The sequence below is a fragment of the Microplitis demolitor genome, chromosome 1 (assembly GCF_026212275.2).
Source record: "Microplitis demolitor isolate Queensland-Clemson2020A chromosome 1, iyMicDemo2.1a, whole genome shotgun sequence".
Lineage (NCBI taxonomy): Eukaryota > Metazoa > Arthropoda > Insecta > Hymenoptera > Braconidae > Microplitis > Microplitis demolitor.
Genome location: NC_068545.1, coordinates 6,694,702 through 6,714,780, shown reverse-complemented (window position 1 = coordinate 6,714,780; position 20,079 = coordinate 6,694,702). Strand labels below are relative to the sequence as shown.

The 20,079-nt window shown below is 26.9% G+C and overlaps 1 protein-coding gene across 2 annotated transcripts in view; it reads left to right on the top strand.

Annotated features, from left to right (window-relative positions):
- LOC103568531 (probable serine/threonine-protein kinase dyrk2) overlaps positions 1-20,079 on the top strand; it is a 164,535-nt gene that overhangs the window by 129,510 nt on the left and 14,946 nt on the right. The gene's annotated exons all lie outside the window — the stretch shown is intronic.

Here is a 20,079-nt window from a genome sequence, read left to right as displayed (position 1 = left end):
TGAGTAAAAAAAGCATTTTCAGCCTTAAATGATGTTCAAAAAGCTTCAATGAGCCTCAAATAGTGATCAAAGAGCCTCAAATAATACTAATCAAATTTAAATTACATAGTCGAGACTAAGTTCATTTGAGGCTCATCGAGGCTTATTGAGGATCTTTGAGTATCATTTAAGGCTCATTGAGGCTTTTTGAACATTATTTACGGTTCAAAATGTTTTTTTTATTCAGTGAGGTTGGATTGACCCGTATAAAAATAACATATATGGTCAAAATATATAATAAATATCAGAAAATATATGTGGCGAATTTAAAACTATATTTTCTGATATATTTTTTTTTATATTAAAAAAAAATATAATATTCATCATGTACGAGGTCGTATATGTTTAGCATATATAAAATATATATGGCAATCATATACAAGAAATATATTTTCATCATATATGAAAATATATATTTTTGTCATATACAAAAACTATATTTTTATCATACATAAAAATATATATTTCTATCAGGTACGAAAAATATATTCTGATCATATATAAAAACATATATTTATACAATGTATGGAAAAAAAAAGTTTCTTATTCGTATGGGAAAAATTTAGATATTTACCACATGTCCACAATATCAAACTTTTTGGATAATTTTTACTAAAAATTTCTTTGCGTGTAAAAAATTTAAATAAATCGACATGAAATTATTCTCTATATACATAAAATTGGCTAACAAAATATGCAATGTAACATTTAATATCAAATCTGTTTTACGTTTTTTGTTGAATAAGCGTGTAATCAATTGTCGTTACTTAATTATCATTTTAAATATTTACTGAGAAAAAATAATAATTTACTAAGAAATATTTATCAGTTGAAGAAAATAATTTCTTGGTAAACTATTAAAAATATAATCATTAAATTTCGACACAATACATAAAATTTTTTTTATTTCGTTCAATTTATTTGTTGATTTATCTTGAGCTGTGAAAATAAGCAGTAATATTTATTTTCATCATAGAACATTTATGGTAATTCTTTGGCATTGTTGTTATTACCCAACAATTTACAATTTATATAAAAGAAAAAAAAATGCTTATTTGTAGATAATTTTTTGCACTATACTGTTTAGTATTTAACTTTTATGTCGCTGTGTGTAATAATGTTTGCTGTGTAAAGAAAGATTAACGAAAAAAAATGTAAATTGTATAGGAGTAATGACAAAAAAATCTGTTAAATTATTTTTATGGATAAAACAAATTTGACGAAGGTAAAAATAAAAGTATTTTATCTTAGCTTGAGAACAAAAGATATGTAATTAAAATTAAATATAAACAATAGATTATGATTCATTTAAAATATATAATTTTTTATATACTTTCTTGTTAAAATAATGTTAAATTATACCATAGAATCTTTGATTAAAAGTTAACTTTTTTACGCAAAATTCATGTTTTGCATATTAATTTTTTACTTTTCATATTCTACATAGTTAAATTGATAATTCATAATATTATTGGTTGAATTTTTAACATAAATTTTTCCAGGTAAAAATCTTTAGCCGAAAATACACCTTAAGGACTAACTTTTCTCGAAACATTATTTTTGATAAACAGACCAAAAATTGGCCTATTAATTAAGTCGGCCTATTTATGGACATGAAGATCGAAATGTTTTTCGCGCACCGCTCTCTTAAATTTGAAATAGTGAAAATAGTGACTATTCACTGTTTACTAGTGAAAATTATGTCACTAATTCAAGTAGTGGTATATTTTTCCATAGCAATAAGTGACTATTCACTGCCAAAAAGTGATTGCCACGTGATTTTCACTAATTCGTTTTTAGAGAGCGAAAATGAAAGAAATTTATGTAATTTGACTGCTTAAGGGTTGGTTTCAGAGGTTGGGGTGGCCTAAGATTTTCAGCTGACATACCAGCATCCATGCGAAACATTTTAGAAATCTAGATCCAGTAGATTTTTTACTTTTCATTTTCGCTCCACAAAAAACGATTTTCAGGTACATGCCTATTTTCGAATTTTTTTAGAAACTATTATTAGCCATTTTTCGGACTGTCTAGTTTTCACCCTTGTGTTCACTACCTGGGCCTTTTGTCGCTTACTTTTCGGCCGAGAAAAACTTCTGTTATTATTTTGGCTGGAAATTTTTTTACTCGAATCATTAAAAAAAATTTTCTAAAAATAAATCACTTCTAATTTTTATCAGATGACATTTTAATTTTTTCACACAGAAAATTTGAAACTTATCTTTCTTTTTTTTCAATTGCATTATATATTAATATTTCACAAATGCTCACAAACGTCACACAAATAAAATTAATTTAACAATATTAATGAATCATTACTCAATAATTATAAAATATGTATTAGACTTGTATTTTACAAGACAAAACAAATTTCTCAAAACTTTTCTTTACATTTAACAACAAATGACGCAGTTGAGGAAAATGCACGCGGAACTCTGTTGATGCAGCTGCAAACAAAACCAAGAGAAGTTGTTACACAAGTTGTACAATTAGGTTTGCTATATAAGCCTCTCTTTTATCCGTTAAACTTTCTAAATTCACGTATGAATTAGTCAGCATTGCAGTTTGTATAAAAGAATAAAGATCCAAGAACGTCAACAGACCGTTACATCGTCGTTATTATAATAGTAGACTCAATGTACATATATTACTTGTAATAAGTGCTGAAGTGTGTTGAAAATGATATTAATATACTTTGATTTCACACAAGTAGATACTAGCAGATAACAACAAGAATCATTTCATATCACGTAATTTTTTAAATTATAATTATACTCATACTTATATATGATATTATAAGTTGATCAAAAATCATTAAACTTCTTTATTAACTTTTAAATTCTATGAAAGCATGAAACTAATTCGTTTATAAAAAATATATCAAAATAAGTACATGAACGGAAAGTTTTTTTTCTTTTTTCATTAGCTAAAAATTACTCTATAATTTAAAATAAATCTGGTACGAAAAAAAATCAATTTTTATTTTTATGAAAAAAAAAATTAACTGTCACTGACATATTTCATATTTTACAAGCGAATAATAATTAGTAATAAAAAAATAAAAAATACTAAAAAAACGCTTACTTTTCATTGGTGTGGGATTGAATCACTCAATATAAATTAATAAATAAAACGAAAAACCATATTTTTTTTTATATTTATTTTTTCAAGTTTCGAGCATTGGAATAAAATTTTAGTTTGAAGAATAATCTTGATAATTAATTATTATTAATTTTTTAAATAAGATCTTTCATAATATAAAATTTAATGAATTTTAAAAATGTATTTAATAAGAAATAGTTATAACAATTCTTAGAAAATTTGACGTAATCTAAATTTAATCTAACGAATGAACGTTAAAGTAAAAAATGCCCGGCTGAGCGCGATTTTGAAAACAGTCATTCAATTTAAATTTATCATTTATTATAAAATAATTTGATACATGATATTTTAATATATTTAGATTCACAAATAATTTTTTATCAATAATAATATTTGTAGTTGTAACTTTTTTTTATAAAAATTAGAAAAAAACGCGTTAAACAGTTAAAGTGAGCGACTAATGGTACTGAGCTGGTATAAGGGCTTTTACCTTACTAGAGTTATTAGAGTAATTTCTACTGTAAAATTCTTTGCGTGTTTGCTAATTGAGTTGAATTTATTCAATTAGAATATTTACCTAAAACATAAACTGATTAAAATTCTTGAAATAATTTGATTTATTGAGTTATTATAATTTCAACAACTTGCATTCGACGCATCAATTTAGTTATTGAATTGATTGAATTAAAAAAAAAATTATTTTTTTTTTTAAATTTATATGCTAAAATTTTAATGAATTCTGCTCTGTTGCAAAAATGAATTTACTTTTATTAATCCGCTGCTCTGGCAGAGTTGAAAATTTATAAATATCATATAGTTATTATGCGGATTAATCGATCGTCCATTTTTAAATAATATCTGCTTCAGTGTCAGTTGAAGAGTAATTAGTTTTAAAATTATTCAAATGGAAATTTATATTAGTATTGAAAAATTAAGTATCAAAGGGATTAAAATTTCTGGCTGTTAGTACATTATTGTAATTCAAATTTACCGCGCTGGTGTTTTTTATTTTTAAAAATAAATAAACCATTTTATTGCAAAATATTAACAAAATTTTTAATTCTAATTTCGAAATATGAAAAAAAAATTAGCGCGAAATTCAAACATTTTAAATTTCTAAGAAAAATAAAAATATTAAAGTTATTATTACATGTGAATTTCTTGAATCATTTAAATATATATGACATACAAATCAAGACTTTTCCAGTGGTACCCAATTTAATCTGCTCTGTTGATTTTATCACAGAGATATGTCTGTCACGAAAATTGACTTGTTCTCTTAATAATATAGATAATATTAATTATTCTTATGATTGTGTCACAATGACTCTAATTTATCTATCACTTTTCATGTCACTTATGTCATTATTAAAAAAATTAGAAAAAATTTTATCCAAATCATATCTATTTGATGAAATTAATTATTTTATTTGAACTCAATATCGTTAGAAAGTTATTGACGTATTTAACTTTCGTTTTTTCACGGCTTCAAATAATTTGATACATCAATTTGTTCGATATCTCAAATTTTATAAATAGTTCTAAGAATTTTAAGATTTCACATTCGAAAATCCTCTTTTCTTTTTTTTTTATAATTTAAAATTATTAAATATTTTGAGATTAAGATGAAAACAGTGAAAAAAAGATGACATTGATAAAAAAAAATTAAAAAATACAATTATTGAAGTCAATAATACATAGTAAAAAATATTGTATTAAAATCAACACAATCTGTGTGTTAGAAACGGTCTACACAAAATTTGTGTTAAAATTTCAACACAAAATTCGACTAATATGAGAAGTAACTTTAACACTTTTTAAATGTTAATGGCGACGCAAAAAAAAGTGTCAACAATTATTATTTAACATTGAACTATTTTGTGATAGTACACATGATCCTAAAGTTAGCTGACAGCTAACAATTTTCAAATTTTTTTATCAACAAATCAATTACGAAAAAAAAAAATAAAACAAAAATATGCGCATGTAGAAAAGTGAAAAAGTAACAGATGCAATTTTTTAAATATTTTTTTTTTTGAAACTATACGAATCATGATCTTTGTAAACTTAATTTTTGATGTCCAATTGAAAGTAATTAAAATCAATGTCACAAAAATAATAACTAACCAAGCAGAACTGATGCTTAATGGCGCTTCCCGCGTGAATAGAAGGAAGACATTTTTTTTAACACAATTCAACTGTCGCATCAAAACTTTTGTGTTGATTTTAAAGTAACACTTAATAAATGTTGATAATATAGATTTTTATACTAGGTAACACTTTTAAAGTATTGATTAGTAAATCGATTAAAAATTTTTAAGTAACACAGAGAATTGTGTTGATTTGACACAAAATAATCAACTCAAAAAATTTAACACGGACCGTTTTTAACACAAATACGCAATATTTTTTACTGTGAAATTTAAAAATATATGTGATGAGAGTCGGATTATACATTAATGTCAATAAATAATAATGAACAAATATTTTGATAGATAATTTATGAGTCTTTTCTTTTACTATTAAAATTTGAAACTAAAAATTTTTAAATTAATTCAAAAATCAATAAAGCAATAGGTCAATGTCAAGAAATAAAAATTCAATTATGTACATAATTCAAAAATATATTATACGTAAAAAGCACGACGATGATTCGTTACATGATTTGATTTATTTAAATTATCCAAAGCATTTTGCATTTTCCTCGAAATATTGAAGTTATGCCCGTAATCAAATATTCAATTTTATTTTTCAATCAAATAATATTATTTTTTACTTGTAGTTCAAAATTATACGCCCATAGTCTAATAAAATATGTATATTGTGTCTATAATAGATGAATTATATATCAAGTCTAAGTATAGAAAATATTATGCCAGGTGCTTCTTTAAAGTTGCCGCACATCCGCAGTAATATCATAACATACATACGATATTTATGACAGAGTCAAGGAGATCTTTGCAATTCAATAGTCAGACACTCCTTATTGTCTTTAATAAATGTCATTATAGCATAACCATAAGCGTAATAAAGACGTAACTCGATCGATTGTTAGTTGTCACAATAAGTATTTCTTTATATAAATACAATAAATTCTTCGTCGGTCATGTATACTAATATATAAATATATACGTATTTTACAATATTGTAATTAATTTTATTATTATTAATTCTTTCTCATTATTTTTATTTTAAAATCGCAGTATACTTTTACTCAACATTTTTTTTTCTATCGCAATTATATTTTCACATTTTACTTTATCTTTATTTTTATATTTCATTCCAGTAAGTCATAAAACTAGCGCAATTATCTTAAAAATAAAAAAACAAACTTCTTAGAATATTTATCACGTAAATTAGTTTTAAAAAGTTTTCAAAATATATTGTGTAGAAAAAAAAACTGTAGCGTGCGCGACATTGGTCATTGCTCCGTCTAATTATACATATTGCGGGACAACTTAAGACACAAGGCCATTGAGTGTGTCATCGACCGCCAAACTTGTGCAATCGGTAATCAACATCTTTAATAACAAACATTTATTTACATTAGAGTTGATCGTTTTATTTAAATAAACCTGTTTGATTAATTTTTTTTTATTATAACTTAAACTCAATAAACGCGTAATGTTTGTTATTTTTACAAAGACGATTTTGGCACGAATTTTGCGATATTATTCATGATAAAAATAACTTTACATTAAATAATTACGGGCTATATGCATGACAGTCATATGACAGTTTTTTTTACCTTCGATTTGAAGAAATTTGAAATTTCTAGGGAGTAAAAAGTAAGAGATTAATTTTGATCTATAATGACAAGTAAAAATTACCCTTACTATTTTGAAAACTAATTTTCTTGGATAAAGTAGAAATTTCTTTTGACAAAGACAAATTTTCTTAAACCAAAACCAGTTCTTGGCTCAAGAAAAAATCTTAGCTTTGTTCCTGAAGACGTTTGTCTTTCAGAATATTTTCTTGACCCAAGATAAATTTTTTTTCTGTGCATCATCAGAACATACTCATATACAAGGGTGGCCACGAACCGGGAAAACCGGTAATTATCAGGGAATTTAATGCAATCAGGAAATATCAGGGATTTTGGAAAGTATCCGGGAATCAAATTATAGCAGTTCAAAATTTAAAAAAAATTTTCAATTATACACTAGTTATAAAAATTAAGGGATATTAAACAAATTTCAAATTTTCAAGTGATTTCCAGCTGACTGTAACTCGAAAGAAAATGGTCAAATGACAAAAATAAAAAGTGCAAATTGTAGCTTCGTGTCTAGTTTTTTGATCTGGTCTTTAAATTTTTTTATTATTGGCGGTTCCGGAGTAATCCTAAGAAAACTATTGAAAAATAAATTTACCAATTAATTACCATTAATTATTCCTCGTTCATATTACAACTTAGGCATGCAATTTAAGGTACAAACATATTCGTATTTCCCAAGTGGTCTATTGCGAATCATTAAATGTCTCATGTCTCATAAACACAAATATTAATATCTCTTGCTAATTATTGCATTGTCTGTATCTATAAATTTAACCATTTATAAATACCGACCTACACTTTTGCTCTCAATTTGATGTGATTATATACATGTGCAATCAATTGTAAACTTCTTATCCTTTTTCTTTCTGTTACTATCATCTTCTTTGCATTATTAGGTGATGATGTCGTTGCACTCAATTTATTATATGTATTGTATCTGTTCCCTGACCAGCTGCAAATAATACTATCTAGAGGGCAAAGAACCTATATGATATAAATTATCATTTATCAGTTGTACATAAGACATAATTATTTCTCAGGATAATCATTTTACTTATACACTTAGAATTTTATCTTTTATTTATTTCCGCTAAACAAAAATATATTTAAACTGACAGATATAAATGTATTTTTTTTTCTTATCTTTAGCAGAAAATGTCGTGAGTAAAAGTTGTCAAAGTTCAGTTCAGTAGTAAAGAGAACTGAGAAAATATTTTAAAAAATGACTAATAGTATATATAGTGATTACAATTTTTAAAACTACGATAGTAGATCTTAAAAAAAAAAATAAAAAATTTATGTGAGGTCGACGTACGGATAAATATGGCCACAACTTTTCCTGATAATCCGACTAACTATCGAAGATAAAACGAAACTAACTCAAACAACTTTTAATGTTTTTTTATAAATATATATATATATTCATATATATACCTATATAGTTAAAGGTTAAATGTATATGCACGTGGTTAGGAATTTAATAAGCATTGAAAAAAAGTTCCGAATATGTTTTTGCGAAGGTTGAACAGAATCATAAATGGTTGCCTCTAGGTTTTCAAATACCACATTGACCTACAGCTTAACTTCCATTTATTTTTATTTTCATTTGGAATTAATGCTAGTCTTGTTTCATCGACCGTAAAAGTTATACTTCCGTTCTCTTGAGTGCTGGTTTTTATGATCATTTATTTTTTTCTTTATTTTTTTAAATGTTTGTATATATTTGCCTAAAAAAGAAGGATTTTTGGTGCAAAAAATTTTTACTCGTCACAAGAAAATTTTTACTTATTACAAAAAACTTTTTGAGGCGGTCCTGAGTCAAAAAACAAATTCCAGGTTGAATCTCAAAATACTACGTGAGGTATTTAAGGGACAAGCTGGACTTTGGAGATTGAGAACTCTGTGGAAAGTAATTCTAATTTAGGCCTCAATGTTGTAGTTACGGGCGATTTTACATAATTGAGGGCTAAACGTATAAAAAAAAATTTTTGCGAGGACCTCAAAATCCTCATAATATAAAAAAATTTACTGCTCCAGATTTAGGCCTCAATTTCTCAAATGACGTAACCTATGTAAATTCCCTCACTTTTTTTCGTAAGAAATAAATACTTTAGACCGAGAATTTCAAAAAAATTGACTCAAAAATAATTAATGAATTACGAATTTGTTGAAAAATTACCGGAACCTCTAAAAAGTATAACATATGAAAATGAATATTTATTTTTTCTTATATCCATTCAAAAAAATATAATGTTTACTATAAGAAAATAGTTAACCTGAAAAAAATTCAGTATACATTTTTTCAATCAAAATACAAAAATTTATTGAGGACTAAATGTTTGATATTGTATTCTCCATTATTTAGGAAGTTTAAAAAAATTTTTTTTTTTAGACCTATTAAAAGTTTGTCCAGGAATATATAAAAACGAATAATAATAATAATAAATTAATGACTTTATTTTATTGGACATATAAATTTTTGTAAGTACTCAGATTTTTTTTTCAACTCGAAAATTTTCTAATTCCAGAAAACGATAATTTATTTTTTGAGGATTTTGAGAGCTTCGTTAGAATTTAAAACCGATGAAGAGTTCGCATTTAGACCTCATAATTCTTACTGAGGATTTATAGTGCCAATGTTGTATCATTTTTTGTCCCATAAATAAAAAATCATTGGAATTTAATTTTTTGAGGTCCAAACTAGAATTTTTTTTTTGACTCAGGGAGAAAAAATTTCTTGCACCAAGAAATCCAATATTATGAAGCATAAAAAAATAGTGATAAAAAATTTGAACACATACTTAAAATAATCTATTCCATTGATTACATGAGAATTATTTTTAGTGACAATTTTTTTCCATACTAACCGGTTTAGCTGATAAACCTAGTAAAGAATAAAGGTTATTGCACTAAACATCATTATATATTTATAGATACATGTGTGTATATATATAGACACATATATTTTCATACCTATACGTCTCACCACCTGGTTAGTAATTTTCCCAATGTAACCGTGAGCCTATCAAAGGGATCGCCCTAAGCGGAAATATTAAATGTCTGTAATTCGAATCGATAGAGCTCATTTAAACAATTATTTTTTGCATCCGCCTTAAAACTCAAATTTACTATCAATCAAATTTGTAATTAACTTCAGTAACAATAATTATTATAATAATTGACATTGGACTTGACCCAATGTTCAACCATATTTTCATCATCATCATCATCATCATCCTCGTCATTATCATCAGAATGATCATCGTCGTTGACGATACATTGATGTTGTTTCCGTCGTAATGTCACGTGATTTCCGGTGTACCATTTGTACGTGTATAGACGTGCAATTGATGTTGAGAACGCATTATCATCTGTATTCAGCAGTCGTTTTTGCATATGTACGACTTGTAAATAAAAGTTATCATTGTCAGTTAAATCATTGAGAGTCTGTTACATTACATTATTATTTATATTTAAATATCAAATCTACATTATCTTTATATTGTTGAAACAAAAGAAGAAAAATTTATTCTCTTCTTGCATTTAATATTATTATGATATTTTATTAGGGGTATGCGAATAGTTCGAACTTCGACATCAGATATATTCGATTCAAATCTGATTCGCACACTTCTATATTTTATATATAAATGTTATAAAATATAATCAACTTGTACAAAAGCACAATTGACATCTTGAACCTCTTCGGGATAATAATTTGTTGCAAGTGTACTCGAGACTTAATCGACATTATTTCTACCAACAAGAGAGAAGAAAATGTCGTTATCCAAGTCAAGTTCTTCTTTCCTTACTTTATCGTATCTCCAGACCCACACTGTTTTTCTCACATTCTCGAAGCATTCTCTGGATCCATTCCAAGTCTATCTAAACATCAGGATGGGAGTAACAGAAATTTAAAAGAGAACCAAACAAGATTAAAAAGAAAATGAAATTTGAAAAAAAAAAAAAAAAAAAAAAAAAAAACTGCTAAGCCTACTAGTGCTGTCAAAGAACACAGTTCAGCCACTGTTTTAATACATTCACGTGTCTGTGACTTCCTTCTGTAAGACCAACAGTAAGCCATTGGTAATCCAAATGCCGCATTGCGTTTACTCATGTCCTAAGTTCCGCGTAAATATGGGAAGGGGAAGGGGAGGGGGCAAAAGGGGGTAGGGTAAGTAAAACGGGGTACCCCCAAAATTTAGTAAAAAAAAAATTTTTTTTTTTCGTCTTACTGTATATCCGATAGTTTTGAGCAATTTCAGTCATACGCAAGACACCTGGGGCAAAATGGATCAGCCCAAAAATCGAAAAAATGATTCTTTCAAATTTTTATCGTCAAACTAAAAAAATTAAATATATTTCCGCATTTTTAGCCCTACCCATAACACCTGGCGCAAAATGGACCAACCGAAAGTTCTGAAAAAGGATTCTTTCATATTTTTATCGTCCAATTAAAAAAAAATTTTAATGTTAATTCATTTTTTGGCTGATTTCCTGTAATTGGGGCAAATTTAGCCACTAAAAATATTCGAAAATAATATTTTATTTTTTAATTGATAACAATTCAATTTAAAAAAAAAAATTATCATTTTTTGGAGGGGACCTTTCTGCCCCACAAAAAAAAATTTTTCTCCCTTCTTAGCCACCAATGATGTGAAATGTAATTTTTCTGTATGTATTTTACATAAAAAAAATATAATTCAATGAAATTTGATCAACTTTCAGAATTTTTTTTTTTTTTTTCAACTTTTTTAAAGGATACCCCATTTTGCCCGCCAGAAAAGAAAATTTTATTTATCAACGGCAGCTAAAAATGTTGTCTATTTACCTTGGATATCATTAAAAACAAAAAGATTTGGCGTATTTTAGTCATCGAAAACTTAGTATTTCCATAGGTACCCCCTCTCTCCCCTATAAATATTCAATAAAAAAAGATTTTCAAATTAGCAGCAGTTATAAAAAGTTTTAAAAACTTACAAATATAATGTATTAGTACTTACACAGAAAAAATGGATATTTTTATCACTTTAACATCTGGATTATTCGTATGTGACATCGGGATTTTTTTTAGTCAACAGATAGGAATTTTCCATATGTGCCATTTTTTTTCTTTGTGTTGTATGTTACCCGGGTCAAAAAATAACTTAAATTTGAATTTTCGGATTAACATTTAAGTCAACTAAGCCAAAACCAAGTCAAATTTGACTTAAATGGATACTAATGAAGTCGATTTAACCAAAAGTAAGAATCAAATGGGTTTTTCATCCATTTTTGAGTTACTTTCGGCTAACTTGGCCTACTTAGTATCCATTTAAATTATAAAAATCTATTTCCTCAAAAAGCTGTCGTATCATTAATTTTTGAAACAATAAAAAATTTTTTTCTGGATTTGAAATACAATCGACTTCTGATACTTCAAAAATCAGCTTTGTTTTTAAACACCGTTTAACATGAAATAATTTTAACACTAGGATATCATAGACTCGAACCATTTTTTTTGTAGTGATAAAATTTTAAATTCTCAAGCCTGTTTTATAAATTATCATGAAAATGAATCCTGTGCAAACCGCTAGAATTGTCTTTATGAGCTTCTGTATACTGAAATCCAATCCCGTTACTGCATCTGGCGCAAATGAGAGTGAGTGAGTGAGTTAGTAAGAGAAAAATAATAAAATAAATATAAGCCTTTATTCCAATGGTTGTTGTCAGAGACTACAACGGTTTCCGCTTAAAAATAATTTACATTACGAATTTAACCGTTTGTCAAATTTAAACGTTTATCTTGCTTACAGTACATAACACTTTATTTTTTTTAACAACTGTTCTACTCTGCAAAAAAGTTAAGACTGACTCACTGACTGCATTACTTGTCCATTATTGTTATTATTATTATTTTTTTTTTTAACTTTATTTTAATTATACTTGTATGTACCAAATTTTTTTTATCCCTTAGACGAGACGTCCGGTTTTCTATGTCGGTGGAAAACCAGATCTTGATGTTTCTTTATTGTTTATTTTATTTTTTCGCTCATATTCTCTTGAACGTTTCTCGGACCTTACATGGTCGTAAGTCGGTTATAAGATGAACTAAAGAATCTAACTAGAAAACTAAATAATCAAGTTTTTACACCCATTTAAACTATTTTCTCTTAACTCATTCACTTATTTATTTATCTATCTATCTATATATTACAATTTATTTTTAAGCGATTATTATCTAAACACTAAACGAACGTTCAGATAATCCCGGGTCGAAAAATTTGATCTGATTCTAGTCTACTTAGATTGTATTTGTACCAATCGGCCTGTTTTTAAATTTTTACTAAAATTTTATGACGATCAAAAATAGACTGATAACAATAATAGGCAGTACAAGTCTGGATAAAAACAATAGTAGGCAATATTCTATGAGAAAAAGTTATAATTTTGATCTAGAGGCGATCAAAATCAGACTTCAAATAATTGAAAACATGTCTGAATACAATCTAAATAAGGAATAATATGGACAGAACTCGGTTAATTTGACAAGGGTTAGTTCCGGAAATTGGCGGCGGTCTAAGATTTTCGACTAACACACTAGCATCTATCCGCATGAAAATATCATATATGGTAAACATATATTAAAAAATATATATGTTGCGGATATAAATATATAGGTGACAATACATGAAATATTATATAGAACTATATGTAGATTTTGGCCGATTTTATTATATTTATATATTTGCTTTCTCTAATATGATTTCATATATTTTCGTACAACTTCAATATATTATTTATTTATTTGAAAACTTATAATTTTAATATATTTAAAAATAAATGTTATTTATATATAAAAACAAATAAGAATACATATATAATTCATCATTATATCGCACGATATATGTACCATGTATTCAACTTTATATATTTTTCGATATATAGAACCATATAAGTCTTCCCATATATGTAAGAATAAATAAAATATATTCTTTTCTGTCTTCCTCTCTCTGTTATAAGATTCAAATATTGTGTTCAGAATATATATATATATATATATATATATATATATATATATATGTGTGTGTGTGTGTGTGTGTGTGTGTGTGTGTGTGTGTGTGTGTGTGTGTGTGTGTGTGTGTGTGTGTGTGTGTGTGTGTGTGTGTGTGTGTGTGTGTGTGTGTGTGTGTGTGTGTGTGTGTGTGTGTGTGTGTGCTAGCTTACAAATTTACATATATAATTATCAATATATGTAATACATATATGTGCTAACTTATAAGTTTACATATATGATTATAAAAATATATAATACATGTATTAACTTATAAACTTACGTATATAATTAATTATATTAAAACTTACTATATTATATAAAAGAAAATATATATCGTTTTTGGCCACTTATATGGTCCCATATTAATTATATGTTTATCAAATATGGTATTTTCATGCAGGTATATGCGAAATATTTCAAAAATCGAAGTAGATTTTTTACTTTCCAATTTTTTTTTTCGTTGCGCGAAGAACGTTCTGATCTTTAAGTACATTAAATTTCACATTTTAATTGAATACAAATAAAAAATGAAATTGAATAATAATAACAACTTAAAATTTTCATTTGATTTAAAATAAATCCAATTTTTCAATCCGGGATTCGTCATGATTTCAAACTGGATTAAGATAAATAATTGTGATAACATGATTATTTTTATACGACACAAAATACAATTAAAAAAAAAAAAAATACCTGAACACGTTTTCGGATCAGTAAGCTTGAGAGTGCACCTGAAGTTGTTGCAACTAGGTCAGCGATAGTATATTCTGACCGACAAATCGCTTAGAGGCTTGATGACGTCTATACTTGCTACCGGCACGTGTCTGCAAGTAGCTTTAAACCGACTTTTAAAGTTTAGTATAAACCCCTCTGGCTTTATGATATGATGGTACTTCTTTAACCTTATATATAGAGGCCAAAAATACATCCGATAATCCCCAATGGATCGAATGGTTATTCATGTGAAATGAACTAACGGCCAAAACCTGATTCACCAATCGGCTTTTATCAAGTGTCCAGCTCCAGCTTTACTTGCTATATTTGTATTCAATATATATATTCAACACGGATACGATGAAATCATTGGTATTGAATTAATCTCTTATTGATTGGAATTATGCTCTGCTCTGATATTGTTTTGTACACATCAGTAAATATTCATTTACATAATAATCTTTATTATCAATCATTATAATCAAGTATGAAAAGAAAAAAAATTTAATACTTGACAAGTCATAATTTCACATCAATATTCAATGCAAATTTTATTGTTTATTGTTTCAAAATATTATATATTTGTTAAAACATATATTTTTTTTATCGCTACTTATAATTTGAGTATAATTGAAGGCAGATCAGATCCTTTATTGGTAATATTTCGCTGGTTCGCGTATAAATTTAAAAATTTGTTAACTGTTTTTAATTTAAACACCAAAAACATCAATACATCCCGTGTAAAAAAAAATTCATTCTAAAAAGATTCCAAAAAAGTTTGACATATGGAACTTCTAAGCTTGAGACGGATTAAAACCAAGTGAAACTTTGAACTTTTGTAATTTTTACAGTAAAAAAGTTTATCTAAGATTTTATGAGCGAAATTTGTTTCAAAAAAGAACGATTTCAAAACATATTTCTTGAAACGTTGTTTTACTACACTTAACTCTAGTTCTGAAAAAGTTGAAGAAAACTCTAATTTCAAATTTTTTATGAACGTTTTATGATTCCTATGAGGCTATTGGTTTCTAATGGAACTTTTTTCGGAATGAGGGTGAAATGTTGTATAAATACGTTTTGAAAAAGTTTTTTAAAAACGTTCTTTTTTTACTCAAAATTTGCTCATATAAAATCATAGATAAACTTTTTTTTTTATTATCAAAATTATGAAAGATCAAAAAAATTCTACTCGAAGTTATAATCTGTCTCAAGTTTCGAAGTTTTGAATATTGAACTTTTTTGGAATTTTTTTTTTACATGGGTAATGGAAAGATTTAATTATTAAGTTTTCTATTAACCAATAAATTAATTACTGATAAATTCTGTATTAATAAAATTTTTATTTATTTTCAAAAATAATTTTGATTTTGATATAATGTAATTCAAAAATATAAATTGAAGGGTAATTATTAATGAAAATACATGCGACTAATTAAAAATAGAAACTTTTTATGTAATTAGTCAAAATATTCAGTTAGATTTGAATTGGATATATTTTTAAAATATGATACTAATTCTTTTGAGAATCTCAATTAGTTTTTTATAGGTTATAAGTTCATTAAAGCCTTGACATGAAAATTGAAGTATTTAAAAAATAATTATCAATGATAAATAATGATTGACAATTAAAATTTATAGTTTTTTAAATAGCTATTAGTTATTAAATTAATTGATTTATGGGAATTAGAGAGAATAATTGAAATGGAAGGAAATAAAATACATTTTAATTTATTCATCACTCGGTAATTTAAAGTCATGTCAAAATCAAGTACGTATATGAGAATATGGAGTAAAACGAGACACCAATTTCTGAACAAAAAAAAATTTTTTTTAATAAATTTGAAGTCCATAGGATTATAAAGGCACGGAAATAGTCTATTTGTGCTTAAAATTTTTTTTTTTTTTTAATAAAAAAAAATTGAGCTTTTTTTTTTTGAGGGGGGCCATCGTGTTCCAGAAAAAAATTTTTTTTTTTTTTGAGTTTTGATAAAACCTTAATGAATTTGCTTAAGAAAGGACCAAATGAAGTTGACCTATAGATTAAAAGCCATACAAAATAATTACCGACTCAAGGGGGCCGTCGTGACCCGGTCCCCCTATCTTTGAAAATGAATAAAATTTTTTTAGTATACAAGATAATAGACAGTGATTGTATATTGTAAATAAAAACGAAATGAAAGAATCTATTGTACCTGAACTCGATAGTAAATACGTATATCGATGACAACAAAAAATGTATAGAAATATTATGGTGATAGAGTAGAGGACGTCATATCAGAAGAAAGCGGGATTAGAGCTTGAATCTCATGCGATTATTGATGAACTATGACGCTACATATATATTCTCTAATCAAATAATAATAATAATAATAATAAATATTAGAGAACAAGGAAGACAAAGATGCGTTCAAGCGATGGTATAAACGCCTTCGGTTATTAAAACGACAATTTGTTAAACCGGCTGGACGATATGAAGAGGCTTCAAGGCATGTTGATGTCACTCTACTTGATTTATCTGCGCCGTACTAAATGGAACTTTAATTGAAATTAATTGTTACGAATTTGCCGCGAGTGTGGTTGACCACGAGATTCTTGTCCTATCATTTCTACTTCATGCCTAGAGGCGGTGACTAAAAAAATAAAGTAAAGATGAAATTACTTCTCTTGTAGGATATATACAAGTCACAGACAATTTTCCAATCGAGTTACAATAGCTCGAGATAATAAACTTGGATTATTACAGATCAAATAATTGCTTACGACAAACACAAGATTCCACTTGAGATTTATTTTTTTTTTTTAAGATTTATGGTCCATAAAAAATTTACTTCAAACAGGTTTTAATATTTCAAAATTATATAAATAACCGTTCCATTGTAATACTAAATAATAAAATTTATCAACCAGATATACAACCAAGTCGTCACGTAAATCATAATTTTTGACAGTGAAGAAAATTTTTCTATTGTCAAAAAAAAAAAAAAAAAAAAGAAGTGACAATGAAATATGTAAATGGTCAAATGTCATTACAATCTCGAGGGTCCTTTGAATTTTTTAGTAGAGTCAGCTGAAGAAGTTTATCTTGAATCAGAAAGCTAGAGTAAATAAATCCTGTTGAACGCGAGTTTACTGATGAGATGAGTCAAGACTCAAGTCGACAAATTGTTTGTTTGGATACACTCGAATAACTTTTGATGGGCCATTACATATGAATGCAACTTTATGAATCCCTTGGAGCCTCGTTTTTATAAAATTATGCTAAACAGTCAAAAAAGTTGAGCGAGATAGAACAGAGTTTCCATAACTTTTATTGAAAATTATTCTTGTGTCTTTTAAATTCCAGTGTGTTGACATAAACTTACATATTATATCATTGTGATATAATTTAAGAAATTACATACATAATTTGAGTATGGAATCATTTTATGGGGGGGGGGGGGGGGGCAAACGAGGTACTTAATGTCTTTTCGAGGACTCAAATATGTTTGATCTTCTTTTTTTAAATATTCGAAGTAAATAGAAAATTTTTATTTTTGCGAGCAAAATGGGGTACTCCCTAAAAAAGGTAGAAAAAAAATTTCTACACGGAGAAAAATGCAGGTCAAAATTAAATAATAGTTACAATCGCAATGAAAAATTTTCTATCTTAAATAAAAAATTACAATTCCTTCATTTTGCCCGCCGTACCCTGTCTTTTATATTTGAAACATCCAAAGAAATGATGAAATGAAAAAAATAAATACTGATATAATATAAAAGTAAAAGTGTCAAAAATAATTATTAAGTTACTTTTAAAATTTCCTAACAAGGCTTCTGTTCTTACCTAATGTAACGCGACATAGTAAATATATGTTGGCGTTGACTACGCCCACATGTATGTTCATTACACGGGATATAAGCCTGAGTAGGTGTATATACAGTTATTTCTCTGAAGACATATATATGTATGTACGTGTAGTATACATACGAAAGTTTGAATAGATAGTCGCTCAGTGCTTTTGCTATTGCTAGGCATTGATGTTGCTGTTGTTATTACTGCACCATCAACTACATACGGTATTAGAAAGGCTTGGACACCAGTGGTGATGCGCCAGCACAAGGTAAACCACATAGTCGGTGAGGAATAATTGCCTGTTCAGGGCTGCCCACTATTTTACAGTGATCGTTGTATGTTGGAATACCATCGATCCTGACAGGAGACACCTAGTCTAGAAAAGCACCTGAACAGCTTGGCAAAATAACACCACCAGCAGCACACTACTATTACTACCGTTGGATTATAGTCATATGATACGACAAACGGCAAGTGATCGGGTAATAGGAGCACGGAAAAAGCCATTCAGCGACTTTCCGGAGTCGTTAACCGAGTGGGAGGGTCGTTGACAGACCTCGTTGACACATTGCAATAGACTACGATAACGCACTTGAATTAGGTTCAAACCTTTAGGCGTTATTAATACTATTATATCATTATATATATTAATAAATATGTATTAGGGCGGCTTTCAATTTTTTTTTACTCACCGTTTGAAAAGTTAGGGTATGAAAAAAAAAAATGATTATAAAGTTTGAACTCAAAAATTAAATTTCTTAAAAGAAGGACTAAAAATATGCACATGTAGGAAATTTAAAAAAACTACAAGTGCAATTTTTGAAAATATTTTTTCTTCTTAATTTATCGTTTTGAAAAAATTCTAAAAATTATCAGACGTCGGATAATTTCAGTATCATAAAAAATCGGGTGTTTCTTCATGTTTAATTTTGTTTTGAGCCACCCTAAAATCTATTTATTTGTTTATAGATATTAGGGCGGCTTGAAAAAATTGGGATTTCACTCCTTTAAAAAGTTAGTGGAGGTATAAATATAAAAAAAAAAGTTTTATAAAGTTTAAACTCAAAAAATTTAATTTCTAGAGGTCACTTAAGATTTTTAACATTTTTTTAAATGTTGAAAAAATCGGATTTTTTTTTTTATAAAATATATTTATATAAATATATGCGGGCGGCTAAAAGAAATTTGGATTTTTTTTTCACTTATCTTAAAAAAATTAGTGTCCGGTAAAAAGACAAAATTTTCACCGTTTCATCTCAAAAATTTAATTTCAAAAGATTACACGAGTTTTGAAATTTTTTTGAAGTATTAAATAAATTGTTTCTTTTTTAAAAAAAAATTTGTCAAGCCACCGTAAAATATATATATTAAATTTAAATTCTTTTTGTTTTTTTAACGAAACTTTATGAGTATGCAACGACCCAGTATTGGATCAATAACGAGCGTGGAAATTGCCGAGATATTTTTCTGGCTTGTGTATTTGGTTGTTTTTTATATTTTTTATATTTTTATGTACTTAGTAAATGGCAAAGTTTGTAATAGAACATAGTTATCCATTAAAAGCTTGACATTTTTTGTTAT